The following is a 10,238-nucleotide window of genomic DNA, read 5'->3' as shown; positions in this document are numbered from 1 at the left end:
ACAAACACGTGTGTGTGTGTGTGTGTGTGTGTGTGTGTGTGTGTGTGTGTGTGTGTCATGGGGGTGCGTTTGTGTGACCTCCAGCTGACCATGAAAGTAGGAAGCTTACAACACAAGAAAGAAACAGGTATTTCAGATAGGATGTATCTGCAATAAAACCTCCCCCAGCACAGAGTGGCTGTAGAGGTGGTCAGGATCAAAGGAATGTCTTGATACTATAGATTGAACTAAGACTTTTCAAATTTAAGAAACACAATGACAACATTCAACAATTAGACTTAACAGTTGATTTAGAGCCTACCAAGAGAAGCTCGGATTTGTTACTGTTGAGTTTAAGAAAATTAGAAGACAGGATGGGGGAAAGAGAAGAATCAGGTTTAGTGGACAGATAAAGCTGGGTGTCATCAGCATAACAGTGAAACTGAATATTATATTTATGAAAAATGTCTCCAAGTGGAAGAATGTAGATAATAAAAAGAAGGGACCCCAGGACAGATCCCTGGGGCATGCCAGTGATCAGAGGAAAGGATTGGGAAGAAAAGGATTTGAGTCGAATAAACTGAGTGCGATCAGACAAGTAGGTTGTAACACTAGAATTACTGACCTTTTTTTTCTGGTGCAAGTCCCTACCACTAGATTTACTAACTCTGCGCAAATTTGCGTAAATTCCCTGAACCTAACACCTCCTAGCACCCTGCTGAGATTTTCACAGGCCTTCAGCTCCATTGTTCTCCTGCTTTTGTTGTGCAAACGCACCCTCCCCCAACCCCCGACCAGGAGAGACTGAGGCTACGTCCACACTAATGCATTTTTGTTTGATAACACATTGTTTTCTCTCTGTTTTGGCCTCCCGTCCACACTGAGACGGCGTTTTTCCCAAGGAAAAACTGAGTGTTTTGAAAAAGCATACATTTCAAAATGGAGCTGTCCCGTTGCAGTGTGGACACTCGAAAACGCAGACTTTCTAAAACGATGATGCATTTTAGTCATGTGATGCATTCATGTGACCAATTAAACAAAGATACCAGAGTGCATTATACAGCAGTTTTTTTTTCATTGCTCTCAATTTTGACAGCCCTATTAAAGATTACTATCAGTTTGTACATGCTCCAGATAGCTTTTCTTCAAATTCTTCAATTCTCACTCACTTTTGCACATGCACTGGACTGGACTAAATGTAGATTTGCTGTGTTTGTGTGTGTGTGTGTGTGTGTGTGTGTGTGTGTGTGCGTGCAACATTTGCATTTGTTTACTCTGAGTAGCTTAGATCCAAGGCAGGCCAAACCTCTGTGTTACAACCTTCAGAAATGCCTGCCGTATCTATACAAAAGACACACATTTACAATATATAGATAGACAAGTGTGTTTTATTTTTAAAGTCTTTCAAACCTTACACCGTTTGCAGACCCAGTGTCCATCATCCCTGCATTTGGCACAGGTGAATTTCCGACATGTTGCACAGGTAAACCTGCTGCGATTCCTGTTGCAGTTCTCTTGCACCTGGCACTGCATTGTCTTTACAGTCCCAGGCACAGCAGCCACAGCAGCTTCAGTAGCCTGCCTCAGTACTAATATTGTATTAATATTGTATCACACTAGTGTGTGTGAATGTGTGTGTGAATGGGTGGATGACTGAATGTGTAAAGCGCTTTGGGGTCCTTAAGGACTGTAAATCTTAAATGCTTATATGATGATTATATTTCTCTATATAAGAAAGGCCCAACTCTGAGTACACTCTGTGCCAAAAGTGCTGACAGGACCTGCATGCTTTGATAGAGAAAATAGGACCTGCAGCAGAAAGTGACACTAAGCAGAGTGTTTGATCGAAACTTAAAGTGTGGTGTGTGACGTAGCGAGCGAGTACATAAATAAATAGGCTTCCTTTTTGTGCTTCAGACCTGGGGTGGTGTGTTCGGGTGTTCAGGTCTCCATATTCTGGGGTATGTAAAATTAAAGGTCATTTTTAAAGCAAAAAGACCACTTTTGAGCCGTGTCTTTCTTGGCCGTAAAGAATACAAAAGAACCGAATTTAATAAGCGCTATACAAATACAGCCCATTTACCATTTCCTTGTGCTGCCTTCACATTGGCAACAGACTCAGAAACAATCTTCTTTTGCCTGTCCACCCTGTACATGCCTTGTACAAAATGTAAGCATTTACTGCTGCCAGGTCCAGCATACTGTAGAAAACCGCTACTGGCCACCTGCGTGTTGCTGCTCTTACAGAATACATCCCTGCCATTTGTCCCAGCATCTCTAAACCACACTGTAAAGGCAGAGAGAGAGAGAGAGAGAGAGTCATGAGTATATGTGCTTTTTTCTATAGGCCTGTATAGCACAGATCAGAAAACATTGTAGCACTGGTGTAAAATTATACACACATTCACATACCTTCATGTTGTTATAGTCTGTTATCGTGTTGGGTTTCCTCTTTCTGCCGTCACCGATCATCACGTCTTGGTGCATGGAACTTAGAACACACAGTCTTGTTTTTTGGGGGTTTTTAGGTGCATAAATTGTCAAGGAGACACTGCCACTTCCAAACAGTGAAGTGGAGAATACCTCTCGCTGTGCAGTGTGTTTTGCAAGTTGAGGAAGTTCATGCCGGATTTTATTCACCGTGCCCAGTAACGTTGTTTTTGCGCTGCAGCAGTCTGTACGACAGTGACAGTGAAGTAAAAAAATTGTCCGTTGTGACATTTCTCCCATCATCCAAAAACGGCTCCATAAGTTTCATGACCACGTTCTCTGCCAGCCTCTCTCCCTTCTGATGACTGGGGTCTTTTCCCAAGTAAGGAGTTGCATTGGAGACATATTTGGTCTCCAAATCTGTGGCCATCCAGAACTTGATCCCAAATTTATCTGGCTTGTTTGGTATATACTGTGTTAATGGACAATGAACCTTGGTAGGGAACAGCTGTTCATCTATGGTCATGTGTTCTCCTGCAATGAAACTCTTAGCACAGTTCTCGTTGAAGCGTGTCCAGATGTCGGAGATCCCCCGCAAATTTGTCTGTTTTCACCCGTTCTGCCCGCGTGTCCTTGTCATCAAATCGAAGGTGTTGCATAATTGAAATTAATCTATCTTGGGGCATTGTGTGTTTGATTACTGGTACCAGAAATCTTTCTGACCAGCAATCCACAATGGCACCAACGGGACACATGGTTGCTCTTAGGATTAGGGTTGTTTTTTTTAATTATGCTATTTTTACATGAACGGGCAGAGGACAGAACATGCAAAGCTGGAGAGATCACACATGTCACTCATGTCATTGTATTAGCAACTTTTCACACAATTTTTAATAAATAAAGCAGACTTGTGTTTCCATATATTGTGAATGTGTGTCTTTCATATTTGCAGGTCAGTTTCATTTTTGCAAGATATTTTTTATAGATATGGCAGGCATTTTTGAGGGTTGTATGTAATCCAGTGTTTAAAACTGGATTAAAAGCATATATATTGATACTATTTTGATTAAAATACTCATTTCATAATGGGAATAAATTTTGATTAAAACCAATTAAATATAATAAATACTGATAAAAAGCATGTAAACATAAGTTTAACTAATATGTGGATAAATGGTGTGGAGGCAGGACTTTGTCCTTTAGAGTGTGTTTGTTAGATCCACTGAGCAACCAATCATTGGGTGGTCTGACCCTCCCCCAGTCTGTGTGCGCTGCTCAGACACCTGTGTGTGCCTTTGCAGAGGTAACCCTAAGGTGCTATTCGACACCATTAGTGATATTGTTGCTCCTGCTCCACATGCTGTTCCAATTTCATCAAATGAAGATTGTGAAAAATTTCTTTCTTTCTTCGTTGAAAAAGTCAGTAACGTGAGGAAAAATATCTCTCCTTCTGTGTCTTTCTTGTCTGCTCCAACTCAAGCTAGGCCTGCAATTTTAGAAAGATTTTTACCTGTGTCCTTACCTGAGCTGGTCAAGTTAGTTAATTCAATGAAAGCATCCTCCTGCTCTCTTGATATTTTACCCGGATCTTTGTTTAAAAATGTCTTTCAGTCTATTGGTCCCTGTATGCTCACAATTATCAATACCTCACTGGTTTCTGGTCAGGTCCCTGTTTATTGTAAGAATGCTGTTATTCACCCACTTTTAAAAAAACCTAAGCTTGATGCTTCACTTTTCAGTAGCTACAGACCGATTTCAAAATTACCGTTCATTGCTAAGATTTTAGAAAAGGTTGTGGCTAAGCAGCTTATAGCTGTTCTAGATGAATACAGCATTCTGGATAAATTCCAATCTGGCTTTCGTAGAGCTCACTCTACTGAAACTGCACTTCTTAGAGTCTCCAATGACATTTTGATGAGATGTGATGCAGGAGAATGCTCCGTTCTGTTGATGTTGGACCTGACCTCCGCCTTTAATACTGTGGACCATCATATTCTGCTAGATAGGCTGAGACACTGGGTGGGTATATCAGGGGCTGCTTTGGACTGGTTTGAATCCTATTTGCATAAACGATCGTTTTCTGTGGATACCTCTAAGTACAGTTCCTTTTCTACTTTTCTTGCCTATGGTGTGCCACAAGGTTGAGTTTTGGGGCCTTTATTGTTCTTACTGTATTTACTTCCTCTTCAACACTTATTGAGCACTTTTAAGGACATATCGTATCACTGCTATGCAGATGATATTCAGTTATATATCTCCTTTAAGCCCCATGATGTTTCCAAGCTACAGATTTTGCACAAATGCATAGACTCCATTAGATGTTGGATGGCTGGAAACTTTCTTCAACTAAATGAGGAGAAGACTGAAGTTCTTGTTTGTGCTCCTAAAAATGTTGTACATAGTTTTTTGGAAAACTTGGGTCCACTTGCTACATTTGCAAAACCGTCTATCAGGAGCCTTGGTGTTAGTATTGACTGAGCTCTGACTTTGGATGCCCATGTAAAATCTCTGGTTCGCTCCCGTTTTTATCACTTGAGAAACATCGCTAAGCTGAGTCCCATTGTATCGCGCTCCGAATTAGAAATTGTCATTCATGCATTTGTTTCATCTCGTCTGGACTATTGTAATTCTTTGTTTACTTGTTTATGTAAAGCCTCTTTGGAGCATCTGCAAGTTGTTCAGAATGCTGCTGCAAAGCTTCTGACCAAGTCCTCCAAGTTTTCCCATGTCACACCCCTGCTGATTCTGCTGCACTGGCTCCCTGTTAAATTCAGAATCCAGTTTAAGGTTTTGACTTTGACTTTCAGGGCTCCGCATGGACAAGCACCAACATATATAAGTGAACTTTTACATCCATACATTCCCAGTAGGTCCCTGAGGTCATGTGACCAGGGCTTGCTTGCTGTGCAACACACGAGGCTGAAAACAAAAGGCGACAAAGCTTTTGTAACTGTGGCCCCCAGATTGTGGAACTCTCTCCCTTTGAGCCTGAGATCTGTGGACTCAGTGGTCGCTTTTGAAAAACAGCTAAAAACTCATCTTTTTAAACTTCCTTTTGGTTGATTTTTATTTTTAGGTTTTAGCTTCTGTGAAGCACTTTGTGATTTTTATCTTGAAAGGTGCTATATAAATAAAGTTTTACTTACTTACTTACTTTGTGTACTAGTCAGATACGCCAGAGACACAGACGATGAAAGATCCGTTTACCCCTGCAGTGAAGACGCTAGCTGGATAGTAAAAGTGCTCTTTTTAGTGTAAATAATAAGAGTAATAGTGTATTCCAGAGGCATGAAGCACCATGTAGCATTTGTTGCTTCACATGGTAAGTCCCAGTCAGTGCATGTGCGCTAGCATAGCATGCTACTTGCCGCTAGCTCCGATGCTAATTTTCGCTAGCCATTTTGCAATGACAGTGCCCTTTCCGAGGCTAAAGCAATTAGCACTAAGTGTGCTGCACTTTATACAAAATGTTCTTTAAAGGTTCATCTCATATTACTGTGGTATTAATGTACAATGTATGGTTTTGTGCAAAGTTGTTATGTTAGCACATGTTCACTTTTCTCATGGTGCTGTAAAGTATATTTATGGTGGCCCCTAGAGACAAAGCACGTAAAAATTCCAAAACACGTAAAAACTGCAAAACAAGTAAAAAATACAAAATGAGTAAAAACTCAGAAGTATGTACAAACTCCAAAACACGTACAAACACAACAGAAGTGCTCCAGGATGCATTATTGATGATGAGGTGCAGTGTTGAGCTTTGGTTACCTAGTGGTTCCACAAGCCAGGAAGTACCAACGACCGGATTTGGTGTGTGGTAGTAACAGATAAATGAACATTCTTTTTTTTAATATTTGAATATATATGAGTGCTATTGTATAAATACACAAACAATACACATATGCTTTCAATTGTGTAATTTAAGTGATCTAGGTAGGCTAGGTACTTTTTATATTAGTAGCAACAAAACCACCTGAAGAGTCGGTTGGGAGCCGAAAGAGCCGACTCTTTTTAGTAAGCTGAGCCGAAATAGCCGGTTCTCTAAAAAAGAGCCGGAAATCCCATCACTAGTAATAATAAGTTATAGACATCAAAGCTTAAATGTTGAACTACTGTGTTCTGGCCTGGTCCCCAGGTCAGTTTTTTTTTCCCTTTGCTTATTTGGATTGGATTGATTTTGAGGACATGAGAAGAATCAAGGATCCCTTTTCCAGTACTGGATGGCGAGCCCAGCCCAAAGAGCTGGATGAACTGGTAGATTGTAACCCGACTGGCTACAAACACACTGAGTGACTATTGAACAGCTATTGACAGACTGAAATTGACTTTAAAAAAGGACACAAAAGACAATATATCCTTGGGTCGACTATTTGTGGGGTTTATTTTATTTTATTTTGTTTCAAGAAGCGTGCTCTACTTCTGTTAAATGTGCACAACCTGCTAAACTTTAGTAATTGTCAATAAATGCAATTTTGTTTTCTACACCTACTGCGTACAAGTCCTCTGTTGTCATACACCCTTGGCTCCTATGAATCTAGAACCTGTCTGATCTGGCCCATATTTCCCTTCTGTCCTCGTACTGTGGTTAAGGGTAACTATACTGCCTGTAGTACATACAAAGAAGGCAATAAGTAGCACTAACAGGTCTTACATGCCCACTACTAGTATTGCACCACCAGTGCTACGTGTAACACATATTTATCTCCTGCCTTGCATCTGAGCTACTCTGAGTGAACAAATGCAAATGTGCCAGGCCTCAAATATAATGGGTGGTTTGCACATCAAAAGCAAGAGGAGAATCGAGCTGACGACCTGTGAAAATCTCAGCAGGGGTGAATAACACCTTGGGACTTGCACCAGAAAATAAAAACGTTAGTAATTCTAGCAGGATTTAGGTTCAGGGTATTTATGCAAATTTGCACAGGGTTAGTAAATCTAGTGTTAAACCAGGCTAGCGGAGTATGGGAGAGACTGATGGAGACTAACCTACTAAGGAGAATGGAGTGAGAAATATTTCCCCGTTCTGCGATCTGTGGCGGCCTCCGTGACTGATATTATTGTACAATTGCAACCAAATATTTTCGGGTAACAAAAAAAAAAATCTCTGCAACTCTCCGTGTGGTCAACAACAGACACACATATGCCCCTATCGTGGACTAAACCAATCAGAGATAGTCAGGGGCGGGACCTCTCTGATTGACCGTGGTCCAGTTGAAAGTGCAGGTGGAAGAGAGAGGTGAGTAGCTTGAATAAAGCGATATCAATTCATTAACGGATTCCACACAAAGACGTAAACACAGAGCGGACCCAACGCATCAGAATCACGTTTCTTTTTCTCGGCTTTCTCACCCCACGGCCCGAACACGGACACGCTGTCGGAGCTTAGCGATTCTGATGCGTCGGGTCAGCGCTGTGTTTCCATCATTTTTGCGCTGATTCTGAGCTGCAGGTTTTGTCTCTCCAACCAAAATCCGCCGAGCCAGCAGCAAAAGAAGCAGCAAACTGTGCTTCACATTTGATCAATGTTGTCATGAATTCCATCTTACTTTTGCTGTTTTGCTTCCACAACGATAAAAATCACACTTCATGCACAGCTCTCTCCCTCTCTGTACTTCAAGAACAGTTTCCCGTCTCAAATCTCTGTTTTCTGCATTATTTATTCGCTTATTACCCACCAGTTAACCGTTGTTTACAGCGCTGTCGGCCGCTGTCTTTTTCTTTTCTTTTTCTTTTTTTCACTTAAATGACCTCGGACAAGAAAGCCTAATTTCTGCTGTTCAATACTGAAGAAATTTAAACTTCTTAAAATTATGCAAAATTGCAGAATATTGCAGAATATTTTTAAGGTTATCTGCTATAAAACGCCAGACCAGGAAAATCTCCTTCATGTTTTTCTGTGTTTTATTCTCAGTTACTTTGACACAAAGACATCTGCTGTGATGTTCACAATTCTGATGAAGTCTCATGTGTATCAGTACTGATAAATGATCAGAATTATAATATTTCTGACTGTCTGAGGCTAAATTGAATCGAATCAGGACTTTGAGAACCGGATTTGAATGGATTATAGAAATCAGTGATGATACCCAGCCCTAGTGAGCAGCCTAGGCCTGACAGAAGTGGATGTAGCTGTGGGTAATAAGAAAAGATGAAAAGAACTATTGATAACTTTTGTGTTAAGGACTGATCCATCTGAAATTCATAGCCAGCTCTGACACGGTGCCATCAGTCTTTGAATGCTGAAAAAGCACAGTGTATCCAGAAAACACATTATATGCTGCAATAAATGCACTGCCCAAGTTTCCCCTCTCCCCACTGCCTTTCAGCAGCAGGCAGCAGCAACAGGTTGTCAGGGGAGGCCGAGATGATGATTAAGTTTAACATTTTCTACAATATTGACAAAGCACTTTAAGCACAAGTTTGGTAGTTAATAATTTAGAAATGAATATTGTCTGTATGGACTTCCCCCCCAAAGAAAATGCACATGTAAAACTGCAGTGTTAAGCGATGGGGTTGAAAAATTTGAGTGCGCCTAACTTTTGTGCCGATACGCCTAAATTTTTAAAGTTAGGCGTACCGGTGCGCCCATGTCAAAAAGTTAGTCTAGAGCCCTGATTATAGGAAGGAAAAAGGATCTCTCTGCTGCTGAAAAGCATGAAATCGTTGAATACCTTGGACAAGTAATGACAACCTTCATTACTTGCTATTTCACAAAAACGTAAGTGTGATCATCAAAATGTAAAGAGATTTATGGCTGAGTCAGAGCACAAACATATTTGTGTGGATAACGGCGCAATGAGGAAGTTTTTCTGCCAGAGAAATACATCAGTATAAGATAGCAGCTGCTAAAAGGCCATTACAAAGAAGCAAACACATATTTGAAGCTGATGGTGCCTCTGGAGTCCTGCGAACATGAAGGTGTAGGATCCTCCAAAGACTTGTTGTTGTGCATAAACCTTATATTTGGCCACCCCTGATGAATGCTCACAAGCAAAAATGGCTGTATTGGGCCCAAAACTACATGAAGACTAATTTTCAAACAGTCTTGTGCACTGATGAGTGCAGTGCAACCCTCGATGGTACAGATGGATGTAGTGGTAGATGGTTGGTGGATGGCCACCATGTCCCAACAAGGCTGCGTCGTCAGCAAGGAGGTGGTGGAGTTTTGTTTTGAGCTGGAATCACGGGGAGAGAGCTGGTCAGTCCCTTTAGGGTCACTGAAGGTGTGAAAATGACCTCTGCAAAGTATGTGGAGTTTCTGACTGACCACTTTCTTCCATGGTAGAAAGAGAAGAACTGTGCCTTCCATAACAAAACCATCTTCATACAAGACAATGCACAATCTCATGCTACAAGGAATACCTCTGCATCATTGGCTGCTATCGGCATAAAAGGAGAGATACTCAGGGATGAATGGGGGCCACACCATGACTTCAATCCTATTGAGAGCCTTTGGAGCATCAAGCAAAGAAATATGAGGGTGGGAGGCAGTTCACATCCTAACAGGAGCTCAGGGAGGCTATTCTGAAATCCTGCAAAGACATTCAAGTAGAAAACTTTCCAAAAACTCACAAGTTCCATGGATGCAAGAATTGTAAACTGCTATCAAATAAGGGGTCCTATGTTAATATGTACCTTGACCTGTTACGATGTTTTTGATTGAAATAGCTTTTGTTGTCAGTAAAATTGATCTACTAATGCTGCAAATTCAACAAATGACCATTTTCAATTCTCTACAACCTTTAAAATGTTGTGAAACTCTGTGTGCGTAATAATTTGGAACAGTGCATTTTAGGGGTTTTTTATTTTTGAAAAACATACTGTTTTCA

The sequence above is a fragment of the Pelmatolapia mariae genome, linkage group LG23 (genome assembly GCF_036321145.2).
Source record: "Pelmatolapia mariae isolate MD_Pm_ZW linkage group LG23, Pm_UMD_F_2, whole genome shotgun sequence".
NCBI classification, from domain to species: domain Eukaryota; kingdom Metazoa; phylum Chordata; class Actinopteri; order Cichliformes; family Cichlidae; genus Pelmatolapia; species Pelmatolapia mariae.
Note: the sequence above shows the minus strand (reverse complement) of the source record.